The sequence below is a fragment of the Mus musculus genome, chromosome 8 (genome assembly GCF_000001635.26).
Source record: "Mus musculus strain C57BL/6J chromosome 8, GRCm38.p6 C57BL/6J".
Lineage (NCBI taxonomy): Eukaryota > Metazoa > Chordata > Mammalia > Rodentia > Muridae > Mus > Mus musculus.
Window position 1 is genome coordinate 89,217,989 of NC_000074.6, and position 22,042 is coordinate 89,240,030.

The 22,042-nt window shown below is 44.0% G+C and overlaps 1 long non-coding RNA gene across 1 annotated transcript; it reads left to right on the forward strand.

The window, feature by feature from the left end:
- Positions 1–1,489: 1,489 nt before the first annotated feature.
- On the forward strand, positions 1,490–12,320 carry Gm35542. Its single transcript, XR_387891.2, has 3 exons — positions 1,490–1,590; positions 4,762–4,811; positions 12,252–12,320. It is a non-coding gene; the product is annotated as a predicted gene, 35542 (long non-coding RNA).
- Positions 12,321–22,042: the final 9,722 nt, after the last annotated feature.

Genomic DNA, 22,042 nt, shown 5'->3' on the forward strand with positions numbered 1-22,042 from the left:
AGGGCTTGAGGTGACAAGCCCAGGACACAGGCTGTTATGGGCATGGCAGGGGCACACACGCTGTGGGGTTCAGCTTGGGGGCTCTCAGAGGAACTAGTCTCCTCCTTACCAGGCAGAATGGGAATGGGGTCTTGAGTACACAGAAATGCTGCCAGCACCCAGATTTGTAGGAAACCAGATTGAAGTTGTTGCTAAGAGGGTGAGGGGCAGAGGAAGGGAGAAAAGAAACCTAAAGCTATAGCCCCATTGTGATCTGCAAACCACATCACTTCATGGGTTCAAACGGTATCACTCCCAATTCTGTGATGGCAAGTCACTGAGACGGATGTTCCCATCAACCTAGAGGAGGTTTTGGATGTTCACACCTCTATTTCACCCCCTGATCCTGATGGTACCTTCACTGCTGTGCCCCTTCCCCCATGCCACAGCAACACATTCGGAGTGCCATCTACCACTTCCCAGGCTGGCAGGCAGTTGCTTCAAGCCAGCTGTTCAGTGGACTAGGTGGGTGCCTTTCCTTTCTAGGTTCCTTAAATCTGTTCTCAAAGTAACAAAGGTCCCAGGCTACAGAGCCTACCATGCCTGGGAAAATCTTGCCTAAGTTTCTCAATAAACACTGCAAAATTAAGATTCCAGCATGCTCTGAAATAAGGTAGTCTAGCTTCGTTTAGCCGATCACTTCTCGGGCTTACAGAATTACAGGGCAAATGTGCCACACACTGCCTGTGTATTCACATCCACCCTTTTCCCCCATCATAATCTTCTGTTCTTGTTTAATTTTCTGATTGGCCCTGTATGAGCTTCATAGTCTGTGGGAATTCAACCAACCACCACACACCATCATTTTGCAAAATCGCATCTGCATGAACGTGTTTGAACTTCTTTCTTGTTATTGCCTGAATAACACACTGTATCCGATTTCCACAGCGCTTCTACTGTATTTTTATAAGTCACCTAGAGGTGATTTAAATAGGAAGGAGCCTGTGTGTAGCTCATATGTAAATATTATCCATGGTATTCGAGGAACTAGAACACCTGTAGGTTGGTAGCCACAGATATCCTGAAGTCAGCTGGCTGTTAGTATAGAGACTGCTGTGGTCTGTTTTCCGTCTCCATACCATTATTAGAGTTTTAGCCCTGTAAAGATGGGGATAGGCAGATGCAGGGAGAAGGAAGCCCTAGAAGCACCTGTAGGCGGAGGAGTCTCCTTGTGCGTAAACACACTGTGACAACGTAAGCCAGCATGCTCCCACCAGCCTGTGTTAAGCAAGCAGGCAAAGAGCTTCACTGCTAACCCTGGGAATCACTTTTGACCACTTCCGGTTTGCTCATCCAAGTTTGTCCCAATACCCTTGTGTTGCTGGGTGTGGTGACCCAGCCTTGTCATCTCAGGAGGCTTGAGAGTTCAAGGTTAGCCTGAGCTATATAAGCAGGCCCAGTCTCAAAAGCATCGAGACCTAAAATCAATAGACTATGCCTGGCTCGTTTTAGTTGCAAACTTTGCCCGGTTCCACTGGCCTTGCTGCCTGAGAGAACTACCTTGCAGTCACTACTTGGGCTTGGCTCAAATGCCTTTCTCTTGGTGAGCAGGTAAGTGTCTTTGCACTAATCTGTCTTTAAAGACACAGTCATACTGGGTGGGGGTGGCTCTAAGGACCATAAGGATTCTTTTGTCTAACTACCTCTTTATAAGCCCTATCTCCAATCAGAGGTACTAGGAGCTAGGACTTCAATGTGTGTATGGTGTGGGTATGTGTGTGTGCATATGTGTATGCATGTCTTTATGGTGAGTGTGTGTGTGCATGTTGTGTATATATGTTGTATGTTCTTGTATGTGTGTGCATGTGTGAGTATATGTGGTGTGTGTGTGCATGGTATGTGTGTGAAGGTGTATATTCATGCACATGTTTGTGTGTGTGGTATGTATTTATATATGCATATGTGTATGTGCATGTGTTTATGGTGAGTGCATGTGTGTGCATGTACACAAGTGTGTGTGTGTGTGTGTGTATGGAGTATGTGTGTGCATACTATGTGTGTGTTAAGTTGTACGCTGGTACACATGTGTATGTATATATGAGTATGTTTATGGTGAGTTCATGTGTCTGTGTGTGCATGTGTGTGTATGGAGTATGTGTGTGCATGGTATGTGTGTGTATGTGTGTAAGGTGTATGCTTGTGCACATGTGTTTGTGTGTGCATGATATATGTGTGTAAGATGTATGCTTGTATACATGTATGTGTGTGTATGATAGCTTGACCCATGACAGCACTCTAGTTATCTCCCACTATGCCAGTATTTCTCACCAGGCCAGGTCAAGCCACAGATCCCATCTTTCCTGTCTCATCTTCATGTGTAGTCCTTTCTTTTGTCATCTCCACATCATCCCTTCTCCTTCCTCTTTATATAACTATTACTTCCCATGTGCAGGACACTTATAAGAGGCAGCAGCTCTGTCACTGTGGTACCTGAGACAGGGAGCCTGGAAGCGTCAATCAATATGTTGGGTGACGGGGCCAAAATTCAAATGTAAAGTTGTTGGGTACCAGAGTTTACTCTACTCAATACTCAGTTTCTAACCCCTGCCCCACAAGAGACTCTGCACACATTGGGCAATTTACAACACATGCTCAATGAATGGACATACACTGAGTCACCAAGGCCATTTAAACTGTTTTTAAAGTAGCAGAGGGTCAGGGAATCAGGTGTTTTGAGTCCTAGCTGTTGGCAGGTGGGACAACTGCAGCAAGAAGCATCTAAACAGTACATTTGTTAGTGGTCCTTAGGTTAATTAGGAGGTACACGCCTGCTGCCGTAGAAACGAGACCTCATTATCCTGTCGATTTTATTTCCAGCCTGACATTTATGAAAGGTGAGCAGATATCTTATCTGTGAAAGTAGCCAGCCACGGCGGGGGGTTCGCCTTGACAGAGCTGCTCCTTCCAACTGTTTGTTTTCCTGGTTGTCTACGCTCCTGGCTTTTTGGAAAGGCTTGTTTAAAACATGAAGCCTGGGATTGCAGAGGGGAGGCAGTGACTTGGCAGCCCATCAAAGCTGCAGAAGGAAGGGGGATGGCTCTGCCTTGGCACCAACGCCCCTTCCTCCCTCTGGGAGTCTGCTTTCCTTCACTGAGACCCTTGACTGGTCAAGAAGCAGGATGCTTCGAAGAATTCTTCTGACCCTCTGTGGACACGTCTGACATTCAGAGACCTTGGGCTCAAATGGGGACTGATAAGATTCTACTCAGTCCCTCACCATCTGCTGCCTGCCTGGATCACAATTTTCAGCTCTAAGCAGTGGGTTTTGATTACATATTCCTGCCTCCTCCAATCTGGTCCTTCTATTTTTTGTTAATCTTGAGCCTCCCGGTACTGCATCCTAACAAGTGATTTTAATGTCTAATGGTGGTGTAAAATCTATTGAGCATGTGCCACACGTGCAGCATTTTGCTGAAGACCATGAATCCCCACAGTACAGGAATGAAGAGGTAGTCACACTGATCGTAACATAATGGATGACTCTTGATGAAGCAGAGCTTCCTCATGTGAGTCAAGATGTCAGGACTTCCTACAGAAGCAACTTTATTTAAGACAGGGTCTTGTGTGTCAATTAAATGTCATTACTGAAGCACTTGAGTCATGGCCAAGCTTGGTTCAAAATGTCCTCTATTCCGTACAGTATCCCATACCATCCCTTTAGGGCCCGTGTCACTATGAAACATGAAAACGGAGGCACAGGCAGCTGAGAAGCTGCCTGGAGTCACACTGAAGTGGGACAGTGGGGACTTGGACTCAGCTAACCAGACTGCTACTTCAGTAAACTTTCCCAGGTTACGTGGCCTTTGAGAAACTCTTAAACGTTATGGCTCTATCAAGTCAAGGTTGAAGCCTTCTGTCTTCAAGAAAATGCTTTCAGGAAAGAACTGGTTACTGGTTTACTTCTCTGTGTTTATCGTTCTGCCTCTAGTAACTGATAGTTAACAGAAGACCGATTAATCTTTATTCAATAAAGCCAAGAGGAAACACTTTGAGCAACCAGGGAGTGACTGGTTTACACCAACTCGAGTCTTCTGCCCAAACTGAGTTAAGGCTCCTCCCTGTATCAGCGACATGAACCTAGGCCTGTTCATCTAAAAAGGGGTTTGATCCCCCATTTTGTTACAAAGATTGAAATAATTAATTCAATAGCATGAACACGCAGGGCTCTTCAGTAATAAATATTTGTTTTTATATGAAAAATGGCAAGTAGTTTCCTATAGCACTCAATCCATGTATCAGTGCCAGCTGCCTTTGCCCTCTAAGCCATTCTAGGGTCAGTTGCCAGAGGATGTGTTTAACCTCCCGCTGTGTGCGTGGTTCTGGGGAAGACTGGGGTATGAGAGCAGCAGGGGTTTGCTGGAGAATTTAAGAGTGTACTTTAGAACAGAAGGTAGAGATCATCAATGGTGCTGTGCATGGAGGCTCCCCATCCCACAAGTGGGTCCCCAAAACCAGAGACCATTCTTTGGCTTCACCATGTTCCTGGGGACCCTTCTGAGTAAGGTTTCAATATTCCAAGATTTGGCATTGAATGCTTGTGACCCATGAGGGACAATTCCGGAACAGGAATATACATTCTTGGCCCCACTTCCCCAACCTACCATAATGTCACCCTCACCACCCTTATCCCGTCAGCCCTATTGGATCCTTAGCCACTAGCCTGCCTCTAGACTGACCAGCTTCCTGTATTCTGATTCTTTGCCTGAACAACCCCAACCCTAGGTTCTGGGAAGGAATGGTTGACCATCGTCCTGAAACATGGGAAGCACAAGGTGAGCCCCGAGTCCTGAGATCCAAGGATGGAGGAGGTGTGTCAGTGATGTGCAGGAGCCAGTTTGAAGGTTTGCCTGGTGAAGCTGCCATCATTGTTAGTATCACATTACAACCTGCAGACCACACTGAGCTAAACAAGTGACTGAGTTCTGTCGGATTCTCTGCCTCGGCTGTATCCTTTAACTGCTGTGTCTTCCAGCTGAAAATCCCCACCTGGCATCTCGTGGGGCCAAATTTCTCTGCATTTTAAGAAGAAAAAGTATTCTACAATCTTGTAAGGTATCCTCTAATTTTGAGGCATAGCTGGTGCCCTATTGCTCCCACCCTCTGTGTTTTGTGTGTATTTCATTTGTGGCTCTTTCTACACTCACCTTAATGTGTGTTGATAAGCCAGTGTCTCTCTAGAATGTGCCTGGAGAGCAGGAGTCATGGCTCAGTCAACAAGCATCTCCTGCTTGTTAGCATATCCTGTTATGGAAAACAGATATTGTTGGAAACTTTGGCCAAGATTGGCTGGTCCTTCTCGGTCACTGGTCCCATGGCCTGCCTAAGTCCTCCAAGTAGGCAGCCAGCCTTTCCTCTCTCAGCCAGTTAGTACAGGGCAGTTCTACGTATTCTACTCAAAGAGCATCCTGGATCTGCCCACTGCTTGCCATCCACCCATGAGCAGGACAGCTCCTTACCTTGTCTTTGCATTCTGCATTTTATCTATTCTCTGCAGAGTCCAGCCAGTGTGGTCTTCTTAAGTTTGTATTTGGTCCAGGATCCTTGCTTTGATTGTTCCAAGGTTTCCTTGGCCTCTCTAGTAAAGCACAGACTCTTGCAGAGGGAAGTGTGGTTCCTCACTGGTCTCTGAAATCCTGCCTCAACTCTCCTTAGTCCAACCATCATCTGTGGGTTTTGGGAGTGCGGCTTCCTCTGGTGAGTCACCTCTGATTTTTGAAAGTAGGCCAGATCATCAGTTGGGTGCAGCCTTCATTCCACCTGTATTTATGGTGACCAGTGTCCAGGTTTGGTAAGACTGAGGGATGAGCATCTCATATGCTAGATTTCAGTGATAGTGTTGTACAAGTTTTCGTCAAACTGAGATAAACTGCTCACACCATTTGCAATGGATTGTTGGCTTATGTGATGACTGCTTACAAGATGGAGAAGAAGGAGAACGAGGAGCCTTGTGTCTTTGTCCCATCTATTTTGGGGGGCTATTATGCCACCTGGCTTTAGTAGGTACTTTGTAAATATGTGTTGGGTTCATGGATGATTGGAAAGATAGTGCTAAAAGGATCCTCTCAACTCTTCCATCTAGGATTCGATGCAGGCAACCTGTGGCAAATGAGTAATAATGAAAAAAATTTCACAAAGTCTTTGGGCAGCAGGAGGGTAATTCTGCTTGTGGGATGTTCAGAGATGAGAACAACGTGCTGTTTCTAAATGGAAATCTCATTTGCAAACATGAGAGTCAAGAGGCAAGCAGTATGTTAGTGCATTAGTAAAGTGGGATCTGCAGCTCACTGTGCTGAGTGTGATCCACCCATCTACCCATCTAGTCACCCACCATCTACCATCTACCCATCTACCCATCTACTCATCTACCCACCCACCTACCTACCTACCCATCCATGCATCCATGCATCCATCCATGCATTCATCCATGCATCCATCCATCCATCTATCCATCCATGTATCCATGCATTCATCCCTAGAATTATCATATGAGGTGGGTACTTCTTTTCATCTCTTCCTTGTAAGTGAGATTGATCAGGGATGGTAACATTAAGACATGAGTTCAGCCAGGTAGTGGTAGTGCACGCCTTTAATCCCAGTACTTGGGAGGTAGAGGCAGGCAGATTTCTGAGTTCGAGGCCAGCCTGGTCTACAGAGTGAGTCCCAGGACAGCCAGGGCTACACAGAGAAACCCTGTCTCAACAAACAAACAAACAAACAAACAAACAAACAAACACAAAAACCAAACAAACCAAACCAAAACAACAACAAAAACAATAAAGACATGAATTGGAAGTAAGAACACAGAACACTTAGGAGAAGAGGCAGACCCCCTAGCTAATGGCTTTTCCTCTTTGCCCATTTGGTGCCTCTTTGTGACAGATGCCACAGTCTAGGACCCCCAGGGAAGAAGGGGGCCATGGGAAGAAAGAATAATCAAAACTGGAGAAGGAAGCAGCATCGCCTCAAACATCAGGGCTTCCCAGAGAATCAGAGCCATCTCAGAGAAAGTCTAAAGGGACAGGGCCTGTGCAGCAGGAAATCAGGACCATGTGAGCCTTCCAGAGGACCCAAACTTGAAAATTGTCTTTTTCTATAGAGAAGTGGGATATTGTTTGCGTTTATTTTCTCATGACACAAAAGGTAAATTAATCCTCTTAGACTAGAGCTTTTTTTTTCTTTCTTTTATTACATTCTGAGTAATTTCCTTGAGATAAAAAGCAAAAACAAAAACATTTTTTAAGAGATACTGGCAGTAAAACTAGATTCTCCCCCATCTTAGATGAAAACGTGTGCCATTATTCATACATAACCTGGTTCCAGATGATTCCTTGTTTACAGTTTGTTTTTTGTATTTCCTTATGTAAGCAAGAATTAATACATCCAGACATGAAAGAAATAGATTCAATTATTTTTACTGCGTCTCTTTAGGACGTGCAATATGTCTTCTTTAACTCTCAATGGCATGCAAAACAGTCAGAGAAAGCTACAAATAAAAACCTATAGAAACAAAGACAAACACTGCAAAGCAATCGTGTGTGCTTTGGGGGTTTGCCCAGCTCTGCTTCCTGCCTGGAACCTGCCTGGCACTTTCCTAGACCCACTAGATGCCAACCACCCTGCCTTGCAGTATCAGAGAACCTCGTAGTTGAGCTGAGAGCAAGATAAGCATCCAGATATGCATGCTTTCTCTACATCTGAAGATGGGAGAGTCCAGTGGGGGAAAAGGTCCTAGCTCTCCTTGGTTTTCACATTTCCATCCCAGAGAGCTGCCTGCTGATGCTAGTGTGTGCACATAGTCTGGGGAGTAAACGTCTGTTCATTTCAAAGCTTATTAGAGAATTTTAACAGCCTTGGATTCTTCCTACCTCCTGACTATGGTGAGCAATACTCCAACCAGCACTGGGTTGCTAATATCTCTTCAAGATTCTGCTTGTGGGTCAGCGAGATGGATCACTGAGTAAAGGCCTTGTCACCAGGCCTGAGGACCTAAGTTCCATCCCTGGGGCACCTGTGGTTGAAGGAAAGAACTGACTCTCAAAGTCAGCACAGCTCCACATATGGTCCTTGGCACACAAAACTTGCCCACTTTTTACACACACACACACACACACACACACACACACACACACACACACACACACACACACAGAGTTAAAGAGCTGTGTTTTATGCAATAATATAACTTTTTTATTTTAATTGTGTGTGTGTATATGTGTGTGTGGCATGTGTGTATGCCCACAAGCAAACTTAACTGTGGATGCTCACACAATTGAAATTTCTATGATATTTATTTATTATGCATGTATGTATGCATAGGGCATGCATGTGTGTGGAGTGTGTTCATGCTTCTGAGTGCACCTTTTAGAGCCAGAGAGTAACATTAGGTATTTTCCTCAGCCACTTATTATTATTATTATTATTATTATTATTATTATTAATTATCATTGAGGTAGAGTCTCTCATTGAACCTATTGCCCAGGCTGGGGGCCTATTATCTCTACCTCCCTGCACCGGGGTTGACTGTGCTGATAGTCAATCTCTGCAACATTTCAATATGGAGGCTGGAAATCCAACCTCCACACCTGTGCAGCAAGCATGGACTTCGTGAGCTTCAGACTCTCTTAACTCTGAGAGACTTCCATACTGTTCTCACAGTGGCTGTGCCCATTTTCATTCTACCAAGGAGCACAGTTCCATCTTCCTTGGAGACCTTATTTATTGATGGCTATCTTAAGAATTGTGAGGCTGGGCCGGGCGGGTAGTGGTGGTGCATGCCTTTAATCCCAGCACTTGGGAGGCAGAGGCAGGTGGATTTCTGAGTTCGAGGTCAGCCTGGTCTACAGAGTGCATTCCAGGACATCCAGGGCTATACAGAGAAACTCTGTCTTGAAAAAAAAATGAGTTGTAAGGCTGAATCTCACTGTAGTTTTGGTCTATTCCTTTATGTACTGAATGCCCCTGTATGCACTGGCTGGACATTTGCTTGCCTTCTTTAGAGAAACATCTATTCAAGGCTGTTTTTATATCAGCTTGTATATATCTGCTATTGAGTTGAAGTAACATCTATATATTTTGGAAGTCAAATACTCCTGGGATAGATGATTTGTATATATTTTCCCTCACTCCCTGACAGTATTCTATTCTGTCAATAGTTTCTTTGGCTGTGCAAGAGTGGTTTAGCTTCCTATGTGTGGTGGTTTGAATATGCTTGACCCATGGGAAGTGCCACTATTACGAGGCATGGCCTCATTGAAGTAGGTGTGGCCTTGTTGGAGGAAGCATGTCACTGTGGGAGTGGGCTTTGAGGGCCTATGCTTAAGTTCTATCTATATGCAGAAGAGACCCTCCTGGCTGCCTGCAAAAGACAATAGTCTCTTGCTACACTGACTTTGGATGAAGATGTAGAATTTTTGGCTCGTCCATCTACCTGGACACTACCATGCTTCCCACCATGATGATAATGGACTGAGCCTCTGAAACTGTAGGCCAGTCCCAATTAAGTGTTTGCCTTTATAAGAGTTGCTTTGGTCATGATGTCTCTTCACAGCAATAAGACCCTAACTAAGACACTCTGCATTCTTCTGTTCATCCTTCCTTCCTACTGTTGCCTACAGTAGCACACCTATGGCAACACCCATGTTACCATGCCCAACATCACGAAGCATCTACCTATGTCTTCTAGTGTTCCATAGTTTTTAATTCTTATATTTAAAACCTCTTCAAGGAATGAGTAGACAAAGTAAACATGGTATATGTGTCTATGTGATCATAAAATGTGTATATATTTATTATATATAAAATCTATGTAATGAAGAAAAGGCTCAGCAGATAGAAGCAGTTGCTATTTTTGCAGAGGGCCCAGGCTATGGCCCTAGCACCCATATAACACAGCAGCTCAGAACTATCTGTAACTCTGGGGGAATCTGATACTTATTTCTGGTCTCTAAGGGCAACAGATATGACAAATGGTACAGATACATACATTCAGACAAATGCACAGATAAAGTATGAAGAAACAGATCTTTAAAAAACAAAACAAAACTATGGAAACTGGATCCTTAGAGGCTTCCAGAGACCGAATCATTACCCAAAGAGCATGGCTGAGCCTAGGCTTCCTGTCCATATGTAGCAGACAAGAAGCTTGATCTTCATGTGCAGCTCTCCCTGAGCCTGTTGCCAGGCTACCTGCCTGCCTCTGGGTCTTGTGTCCCTAAATGGACAGCCTTTTCTGCCTCAGTCAGAGAGCATGTGCTTAGTCCCACAGCGACTTGAAGTGCAGGGAGGAGTGTGTGTGTATGTGTGTGTTGTGTTAGAGTGTGTGTGTGCGTGTGTGTGTGTGTGTGTGTGTGTGTGTGTTGGTAACCCATAGAAGGGAACTTCGCCCTCTTGAAAGATAGAATGGGGGAGGACTTACATGAGGGAGTACTGGGAGGAGAGGAAGGGCTGATATTGGGTTGGATAGTGAATACATACACATTTTTAAGAAGAAAGAAAGAAAGAAAGAAAGAAAGAAAGAAAGAAAGAAAGAAAGAAAGAAAGAAGGAAAGAAAGAAAGAAAGAAAGAAAGAAAGAAAGAAAGAGAATGAAAGAAATAAAGGAAGGAAGGAAGGAAAGAAGGAAGGAAGGAAGGAAGGATAAAATAAAACAACACGATCCCACTGCATACTAGAAATCTTAAATGAGGCCATCAAATGGCTAAGAATTTGAATTTAAGGGGCAAAGCCCTAAGTGGCAACTTGTGTTGGAACCATGCAGAATGGATGTTTTTTAAATTTGAAGATCCCTTGCTATCCTCACTGTAGATTCAGCCCCGATATGCTCCGGAATGAGCCACGTTTCTGGAAGTCTTTCTCTGGTGATCCCTTTAACGTACACTTTACTAGCATCCTATGTACAGGTCTGTACACACTAAGTGCTTTTTAAATATACGTTTCTACCTCTTTAATTCACTGGTCACATGTTGTTCCCTCATGGCCTTCATTATAAGAAAAACACAGAAGTCTTTTTAAAGTTAATGCAGAAATTAGAGAGCAGATCTTTGATAGGGTTTATCAGCTGTGGCAGTAACAGGGCTGTAAAGTTTGACCTTATGAATTCAGAATATGATGGCCGCTGGGATCTCATGGCCTCTCATCTCCCTGTCAGCCCCTGAACACTCTTTGAAGAGATTAAACTGGCTTTATTTTCTCTCCAATTCAAATAAAGTATACTCCTTGTCATCTGTTGGTCATTGCTGGCTCAGAGGACAGCTGGACCTTACGCAGCTGGACACCACTGTGGGCCTCAAGGGAATGTGGTAGAAGCTTCCCGAGTCTTGAGCAGGTGCCTGCTCTGTTCTCAGCAGTTCATGGAACCTTCACTTCCAGGACCCAACTTGGAACCCAGCAAGAGGGGCTGTGCCCTAGGAGCTGTGTGCTAGAGTGTGTATGCACAGTTCATGACCTCAGTTGTGCTTCTCTGCTGACTGTGCCTCTCCCCACTGCGGGGGATGGGGGAGTGTGGGGGGGTGGGGGATCTAGGCTTGTGTCTGCCCAGAATCCTACTCCTCTCTTCTAGACTGTCATTGGCCTGCTGAAGTTTTGGGTTATCCTGTCTATAGCTGCCTACATGTCTTTCCTTGGTCTGCTGTCCTATAGATAGATGACACTACCAAAGAGTATCTCCAGCTGCAAAGGGTGGATCTATGGTTTGGATATTGGACATCCTCCAGAGGCCCATGTGCTAAGGGCCTAGTCTCCAGCGTGGTTCAGTTGGGGGCTGGTGCTGGAGCTGTAAGAGGTGGGACCTTAATGAAGGGTGTTTAGGTCACTGTGGATGTGCTCCTGAAGCTGGGTCCAGATTGCTTCCTTTGGCGCTCCTTCCTGGATATGAGATGTATGATTTTGTTACATTAGGTCATAGGACTCAAAGCCCCAGAGAACAACTGACCTCAGACTGAACCTTGCAACCTGTGAGACGAAATGACCCTTTTCTTTCTTTCAGTTGATAATCTCTAGTGTTTGTTGCCGTTATGTGAAGCTGACTAGTACAGGTGGTGATTAACTGGGATAGGGATGGTAAGGGGTCCAGGACGCAGCAGGGTCTGGGACCCATACAGATTGACCTTGCTCATGAAGGGTCTTTGTGTGCTTTTTCTTTAGCCCTGCAGGAGCCAGGAATGGGTTCATCCACCTCAGTTCTACCAGGCTTTCTTATTACTTTCTATTTTATAGGCAAAGAATGATGAAAATTGGGGGCCGGAGAGATGGCTCAGTGGTTAAGAGCACTGACTCCTCTTCTGAAGGTCCTGAGTTCAAATCCCAGCAACCACATAATAACTCACAACCATCTGTAACAAGATGTGATGCCCTCTTCTGGAGTGTGTGAAGACAACTACAGTGTACTTACATATAATAAATAAATAAATCTTTAAAAAAAAAGAACGATAGAAGTGTATCATATATGTATAAAATTGTGGCAGGATATTTTTAATTATAAAGAAAATGGCTTGGGCATATATCCAGAAGATGTCCCAACCGGTAAAAAGGACACATGCTCCACTATGTTCATAGCAGCATTATTTATAATAGCCAGAAGCTGGAAAGAACCCAGATGCCCCTCAACAGAGGAATGGATACAGAAAATGTGGTACATTTACACAATGGAGTACTACTCAGCTATTAAAAAAATGAATTTATGAAATTCCTAGGCAAATGGATGGACCTGGAGGGCATCATCCTGAGTGAGGTAACCCAATCACAAAGGAACTCGCACAATATGTACTCACTGATAAGTGGATATTAGCCCAGAAACTTAGGATATCCAAGATATAAGATACAATTTGCTAAACGCATGAAATTCAAGAAGAACGAAGACCGAAGTGTGGACACTTTGCCCCTTCTTAGAAATGGAAACAAAACACCCATGGAAGGACTTACAGAGACAAAATTTGGAGCTGTGATAAAAGGATGAACCATCTAGTGATTGCCATATGCAGGGACCCATCCCATAATCAGCTTCCAAACGCTGACACCATTGCATACACTAGCAAGATTTTGTTGAAAGGACCCAGATATAGCTGTCTCTTGTGAGACTATGCCGGGGCCTAGCAAACACAGAAGTGGATGATCACAGTCAGCTATTGGATGGATCACATGGCCCCCAATGGAGGAGCTAGAGAAATTACCCAAGGAGCTAAAGGGAACTGCAACCCTATAGGTGGAACAATATGAGCTAACCAGTACCCCGGAGCTCTTGTCTCTAGCTGCATATGCATCAAAAGATGGCCTAGTCGGCCATCACTGCAAAGAGAGGCCCATTGGACTTGCAAACTTTATATGCCCCAGTACAGGGGAACCCCAGGGCCAAAAAGGGGGAGTGGGTGGGTAGGGGATTGGGGGGGTGGGTATGGGGGACTTTTGGGATAGCATTGAAAATGTAAACGAGGAAAATACCTATAAAAATTTAAAAAAAAGTAAAATTAAAAAAAAAAAAGAAAGTGGCTACAGTTGGTTTCTCCTAGAGTTTCTGGTGTGATACTGGTCTGTACTGGTCCTGTGTCTTAAGAGTAGGAAACAAATAGAGGCACACAAAGAGCTTGTAATGATGGCTTTTTGTCCTGATGCATCTACACTGATCTGCTTATAAAGTAAACATCCCTTTCTTAGTTAGTATCCAATCACAATAAAATGAAAGTCCAGCTACAGTTTTTTGTTTTTTTTTTTAAACAAAAGAAACTTGGAGCCCAGAAGAGTCAAAGGGGGTAATGCAGCCCAGGCTTTAACTCTGCAGTCTAAAGAAGAGCCCTCACTCACTATCCTCAGAGTCTCAATAAGCTATGACCTCATTCTTCAGATTCCCACCCCTGGTCATACAATGTCATCATGACAACAGAAACCATGGAAAGCTTCCAGGGACCGGGACCTGCACTGAGAATCCAATTCAACACATAAGTCGGAATTATCCACAGAAACAGATTGATTCATGTGACTATGGAGGCTGGTAAATCACATGACTAGTCACATGACCAGGAGGCTAAAATGCCTGAAAACAGGAGGACTTGCAGTCAGAAACATATGTAATGATTTTCATCTGAAATGCCCCTGACAGGCATATGTGTTTGTATACTTGGTTCCCAGCTAGTGGCCTATTTGAGAAGGGTGTAAATGCTTTAAGAGGTATTGTGTGACACTATTCACCCAAGATACAGAGCCAGTGCATACGAAGTATGAATAGCACCAGCTCACAGCAGTAAATATTGTTTGGATTATGTTATTGGGATTGTGAGTGAAGAGTTACTTATAGCAGCAGAAACCATATAGCTATATCACCCAATGCTCACCCTAATATGAATGACAGACAGCTCAAGATAGCTGGAAACCTGGAGCCTACTGCACAATTTGAAGGCAGATTGAAAGCTTAGAGAATGTCTCTTTCAGGTCTGAGTCTCTTCCAGGCAGCTTGGCTAGCCTATAGTTTCCCTAGATAGCTTAGTTTGTTTAAAAATCAGTCATTGACAGAGCTCAGCTGGTCTTTGCGTCTTTCATCTCATCTGGCTGGTCTGAGACTGTCAACAGTCTTCACTGCTTATATGTAGTATGGAGTTTTAGCTACACCAATTTATGCTTCTGGTGGGTCCCAGGGAATCTTTGGATCTGTGAATGGAAGACCCACACACATTAGCTTATTTTTGAGATGCCTTGGCTGTCTCAAAGTCTGGCCACTCCTAGACCTTCTTCTTCTACCCACACCCAATCTGGAAGTGGCCAGTAGCCACCCACTGAAATTCTCAGATGGCTGGTTGGCTTTGCCTCTTGCAAAGCTTGCCTCTTGCAGCTTCTATGCCATCCAACTCACACTGCTTCATCACCATCCTGCTCTCCTCTCCCCTGCATCCTAGTCCATGCCCCTCTAAGGGTCCCACCTTGTCTCCCTTTGCCCAAACACTGGCTTCTGGTGCCTTTATTAATTGATCAAAAACCAACTGGGGACAAGGACATTGGTGTTTGGACATGCAGATTTCCGATTGAATCAAAGGATTAGAACCGATCTCCAATACTTATATCGCTGAGGAAGGAGGGGCCTAGTAAATTTGCTGAGTTTCAGGGACTTCCTGACGCTTTTCAGTTCTTTATTTCCTTCATTTAATGGGTTTCCTTGCAGGATGGAATGTTTTACCTCCCTTTAAAACACCATAGATCTTCCATCCATGTTGGAGGTTTATCTTGAAGTTCCTGTCCGACAAGAAGTAGGCCTAGTTGGAGGAAGTGGGTAATTGGAGGAATGTACTTGGAGGTATATTATTCCTGGTTCCTTCCTCTTACACTTTACTCTTCTTGATATGACAAGATTCAGGAAGCCACTATCACATGCCCTCATCACTACAATTTCCAATCACCATGCCTTCTTCATCATGATGAACGTTTCCCTTTGGAAGCATGAATCTGAATAATGTGTTCTGCACCTAGTGTTCACAGAGGTGTTTTTGTCACAGATGGGAAAAAGTAACCAGTACTGCATAGAGTCCAGTGTCACCCTGAAGAGCAGGGCTGCTGAGACCAGGGGAAGCCGGTGTCCCAGCCGATGCCGCCAGACTGAGTTCTTTCTTCCTTGCCTCCTTTGTCCAGTACCTGAAGAGATTGTACCAGGTTGCCACATTGAGAAGGCTGCTTTTGTATTCAGTCCATCAACTGAAATGCTCCTTTCTTCCAGAATTGTCCTCAAACACAACTAGAAATTCTTGAACTCTGAGTACCCTGTGGCTCAGAAACAATATACACGTGACCACCACAGTCTGTCGTAGTGGGTCAGCAATTACTCACAGGGTTGTTTGAGTGTGAGTTCATTCTAGGAGTCTGAGAAACCTGAAGATACCAGGGGACAGGACTACTCCATCAAGTCTGAGACTGCTACTCAAAGTCACCAATAAGATGAGCTAGTAACATTCCCATAGTCCCATGTGATCAAATACTGCATCTATTATGTTCTTTGGACTTTCAAATGTCAATAAATCTAAATAAAGTTAAATTAAAATTCAGTTCATCACACTAAACATGTTGCAAGGACCTGGTAACCCTGTGTGGCAGTTGCTACCAAATAGAGTATTCCTGTCAGTGCCAAGGGGACTGTTGGACAGCACAGACCTGGAAAACCTGAGCTGACCTTTAATTATACAGGAAAGACTCATTGCCTTTTCTTTTCTTCTTTTTTTCTTCCTTTTCCCAAGTGTCATCTGTGTTTTCTGATATAAACATGATGAATCAATAAATTTGGTCAACTCTTGTTTGATTGAAAGTTAAATTGTGACTAGATGTGGTGGCACATGTAATGACTTTCATCCACAACTTGGGAAGCAGAGGCAGGAGGATCAGGAGTTCAAGGTTATCCTTGGCTCTATAACAGGCCTTGGAGGCCAGCCTGGGCTCCCTGAGAATGTGTCTCAAAATAAAAGAACAACAACAACAAAACAAAAAACAAACAAACAAACAAACAAACCCAAAACTAAAACATGGCCTAGATATGGTGACAGATGCCTTTAATCCCAGCATTTTGGAAATTGAAGCAAGAGGCTTGCAAGTTTGGGGCCAGCCTGGGCTACCTAGTGAGACCCTGTTTAGCAACAGCAAAAAGCCAAAATGCACCCTTTGTAATTTAAGGCATTTAATTGCTATTGTGCCTTCCATTTCTCTCACAATGTTGGAGGAGCAGTGAGGTAGAACTACATATGCTTGGGAAAGTCAGTTGCAATTTGAAAAGACATGATAGCCCAGGAATGTGTGCTGGAGAAGGCATGAGCTCTCAGGAAGCCTCAAGGTATTAACCTGTACTCTTGTCAAAGCACCCAACACAGACAGAGGTGGCATGGTCCTTGTATGTGGCACCTCTGTGTAACATCTGCCGGTACCTAGGTTTGATTGAAGCTATATATCGCCCAAATATGTAACTTAAAGAATCCAGAGCAGAGGCAGGTGGATTTCTGAGTTCGAGGCCAGCCTGGTCTACAAAGTGGGTTCCAGGACAGCCAGGGCTATACAGAGAAACCCTGTCTCGAAAAACCAAAAAAAAAAAAAAAAAAAAAAAAACCAAAAAAACAAAAACAAAAACAAAAAACCCGAATCCAGAGCACAGGAGATGTAAGCCAGGGGTAGAGCAAGTCCTAGCACGCATAGATCTTAGGTATCATCCCTGGGAACCCATCCCCAAAAGAAATCAGGAGAAAACTAAAAACTTATGTTTTTAAGTCTCTAAGGGTTGAGTCATGTCTCATGCAGCAGAGTAACCAGAAGAGAATTCCTCCAGCTAGATGGTGACAGAATAAACAGATCTGTCACTCACCTCTAGATTAGAGTTTCTTTTGAGTCTCAAAAGGAAAACAAAAGAAAAGATACTAGATGCACTGATTGTTCATAGATGGGGCAGGGAGTGGGGGGTGGTGGGAGGGGAGGGCAGCTGACTCATACCTCTGTCAGGGAAGGGAACACATACACACACAGTATTAAACACACACACACACACACACACACACACACACACACACTTGCTGCCTTCATACACACAGTCATACACACACACAGTCATGCACATACACACACACACACACACACACACACACACACACACACACACACACACTTGCTGCCTTCATACACACAGTCATACACACACACAGTCATACACATACACACACAGTCATGTACACACACAGAGTCATGCACACACACACACACTTGTTGCCTTCACCTTCATGTTGCCTGGCAGGTTGATAGTTCAGCTCGCTCTTAGCTATTGGCTAGAGAAACCCTAACTTTGCTAGCCATGAGTTCCTCCCTACAGGACAGCTCACACCATGAGAGGCAAGAAGCCAGAAAAAGACAGAGAAGACAGAATTGGCAAACTTCTGTAGCGTAGCTTCTGATGGCACATCTTACCATTTCTGCAAACTTGCTCCTTAAAAGCAAGCTCCCAGCCAGGTCCTGCTCACACCTCAAAATAAAGGGATGACTGGCAGGGAGAGCCATCATTAGGGGGTATGTGAAAGCTGCCTGCTGCATTGACTTTCTAAGTGCCTAGGAGGGGTGAGGTGGTGCCATTTACTGATGGCCAGCAAGGTCTTCCACACACCATTTTATTCCATAGAACGTGGCTGTTACACACAAATGGAAATGGAAATGGAAAATACTACTGTCTGCCTTTCAGGGACGTATATTTTGGCTTACTGAACCCAGTACTCTTCCTCCTGTGGTTCATTTTGGCCAAGTTCATATAACATCTCTAAGGCCCTGATGGCTCAAGCTGGATTTTTAGTGTTGTAGCTTCTGGTAGCTGTGTTTTCTCAGACAACCTCATGTTCTTTGGTCATCTTTCTACTAAGGGCTGATATCAAAGGACCTAAAACAGACAGTGGAGACCCGTGGCCTGCTCTGGTCTCTGGTTTCACTGATGCGTTGAAGGAGCACACGACTGAATTTATCTTATCTCAGTGGACATTGTATCCCTCCTCTTAGACCATGGCAAGCAAAGTTGAGGTGCTGCTTGCAGCTCAGCTCATATGCTTGGGAGGGCACAATAATCATACTTCTCATATTTATATGTTAAGGCTATAAAACTCTAAAGTATTGTGGGAATAACTTCTTAGATTCTAAAGAGAAAGTGAGGCAGGCAGTGGTGGCACACGCCTTTATCACAGCACTTGGGAGGCAGAGGTAGGCTTCAATTTCTGAGATTGAGGTCAGCCTGGTCTACAGAGTGAGTTCCAGGACAGCTAGGACTACACAGAGAAACCCTGTCTCGAAAAACAACAACAACACCACAACAACACATAAAGAGAAAGTGATACAATGGAAATATAGTCCCAGAACCAAACTGATATATGGAAAGACCTCACTAATTTCAACTGTAAAATCCTCCTAGCAATATTGCTTGTCTAGCGCCCAAACAACACTCAACTTCTCTTTGTTCTGCAGTGGACGAGGTTCTCATTGCTGTATGTGAACACCGGATGAAGTACTTGCCTCGTTCATTGACCATGACTACCAAAATGCATGTATTTAGTTATTTCCTATTCAGAGTATTCACCAGAGTTCATAGAAGTAAAATGTGAACACGTGGCTTTATTATTGTTTTAGTTTATTTCTATTACTATAATGAACTACCCAGTGTTGGCCAATTTGTAGAGAAATGGTGTTTTTAGCCTATAGCTTTTGAGGCTGGGTGTCTGAAGATCATAGAGTTGGGTCTGGCAAGGAGTTCCCTTACCTGGTGGATAACATGATAGAAGTGTGTGTAGCTTGGAGAGAGCACATGAGAAATGACATAAGGGCCATGCTTGTCCTTATGTGAAACCTATGGTTTTCACAGCAGCTGTGTTCTTCCAAGGACAGTCTCCGTTGAACCACCACCTTGCCCTGGATTCTACATCTTAAAGTTTCTGTCACTCCCTACCATCACTAAACTGAGGACCAAAGTCCAACACACAAGCCCTTGAGACACATTTAACTCATAGCGAAGCTATGAGAAATGGCCATCAACGAATATAACTACAGAAGACCAAAAACAAGCCATTCCCAGTAGATACAGTCTAAAATCACCTTGGTACCTAAGGTTCAGGGAATAAGAGGGGTGGAAAGATTGTAAGAGTCAGAGGATGAGGGAATTTGCTATGATAGTGTATCTCCTAGTAAGATAATCAGAATCTATACTCATGAAGTCCTACTAACATGACTACCCACATGTGAGCTGAACAAAGATGATGCCAATGAATGTACAGACATGGGTGGGAGAAAGATCATGAGGCCTCAACCCAACACAGAGAAGTAGGGAAAGCTGGGAGATGGAGAGATGCTGTTCCCCGGGGAAGAACACAACACTTGGCTGTTCAATGTCAAATAGTCAGATCTGAAAACACACATACAAGTATGGACTGAACAGATTATATTTAGGAATATATATGAAAATACATATATGTGTTCAATAACAGTGAGAAGAGAGACTATGCATTTGAAAGAAAGTAGTGGGGAGGAAAACAAAAGGAGTTAATTATAGTATAATCTCAAAAAATAAAATTAAAAAATGGCTGTTGGAAGAATAATTATACTCATGCCATAACAAATGCTTATCAAAACCAAGCCAGGACCAGCACGTTGGGTTAGTGGGTAAAGAGGTATTTACTTCTAAATGCCTTGGACCTACACTGTGGAAGGAAAGAACTAACTTCTAGTAGTTGTCCTCTGACCTTCGCTTGTGCACCATGCTATGTATTCACGAGTGTGCAAGCACTCATATAACACAACAAAAATACTTAAAACAACAAAAGTAATGGAAAAAATACACTGGTAGTAGGAAAGAATTATTTAAAAGCAAAAAACAAAAGCTGGACGTGGTGGCACCTACTTTTAACGCAGGCACTCAGGAGGCAAAGACAGGAGGACCTCAGTGAGTTTGAGGTCAACCTGTTCTACATAACAAGCTCCAGGACAGTCAAGAGTTATGTGGAGAGACCCCATCCCAAAACAAAACAACAAAAAAACCATAACAAAGAAAATAGAAGGAAACCTCCACACAAGAGGAAAAATAGAAAGGCAGCGTTATTAGGAAGACAGAGCAGAGAAAGAATCCTTCACCCCAGAGTCTGGTTGAAGCCTTGTCCAGCCTTGCCAAGAAGCCCAACTTAATTAACATTTGTTGGAAAGGCTGCCAAAATAGAGATGATACTTTTTTACAAAGGAATGTTAAACTAGCAATTCACCATTCCTCAGACCTATAGGGCCTTTCTCCTTTCCCAGTTCAAAATCTATAGTGTGGGATTTTCACAAGAAACCTCACTGCAGTAAGACCCCACTTCTAACTCATGGTTTCATCTTAGAGCTCACAACCCTGTGCACCCCTCTCCCCACCCCACTTAGACCTCTCCCGAGTAAACTCCAGACTATCTTCCTACTGGCTCATCTCGAAGTTCTCTTCTGCAATAAAACCACAAATCCCATCTCACTGAGCTGACAAGTTGGGCCAGTGGATAAAGGTGCTTGCTGTGAAGCCTTCAAGTGAGTTGTCCTCAGAGCCTGCACAAATGCTGTGACAATTGTAATGTACAGTGTGGGACTTGGAAACAAAGTCCCCAAGCTGCCACAGCACTGGCACAGGCAGTCTCCTGTCCATGCCACACTGCCATGACACCCAGATGCAGAAGTTCCGAATGCTTATTACTATTAAGAAACATATAACTAGGGGGGCTGGTGAGATGGCTCAGCGGTAAGAGCACTGGCTGCTCTTCCAAAGGTCCTGAGTTCAAATCCCAGCAACCACATGGTAGCTCACAACCATCTGTAGTGAGATATGACACCCTCTTCTGGTCTGTCAGCTACAGTGTACTTACATATAATAATAATTAAAAAAAAGTAGTTTAAAAAAAGAAACATATAACTAATAAGCCACATGGTCTGGGTTATGATAATGCAATGTGTGGGAGCAGACTAAAACATAAAGGAACGGTCCTAGCTACGTTCCAATGAAACCTAATTTACAAAATCAGGTCGTGGGCCAGCTCTGCACTACAGGTCATGCTGTGGCTGGATGGCTACTTTTGTGGTCTATTTTGTATTTAATCTCTATGAGCATCTATCCATCTGTCCACTCCCTACTCTGCCAGCCTCTTATCTGTCCATCCTGTTACTGACTCAGCATCCTATTGAGGTCCCACATGCACAGGAAGCATAGACTTCCATATTAGGTGGAGCACCCTCTTCTCAAATCACCCTAACTGAGGCAAGAGGGCACATGGTAATGGTGGCGCTAAGCCCTGGCTGCCATCCAGATTAGTGAAGCTGTGGCACGATTCCCAAGTCAGGAAGCTATTCTTTCACATCTAATTGCCTCTTAGGGCAACAAGCTGTCTTCTTCTTCTTCTTTCTTCTTTCTTCTTCTTCTTCTTCTTCTTCTTCTTCTTCTTCTTCTTCTTCTTCTTCTTCTTCTTCTTCTTTCTTCTCCTCCTCCTCCTCCTCCTTCTCCTTCTCCTTCTTCTCCTTCTTAT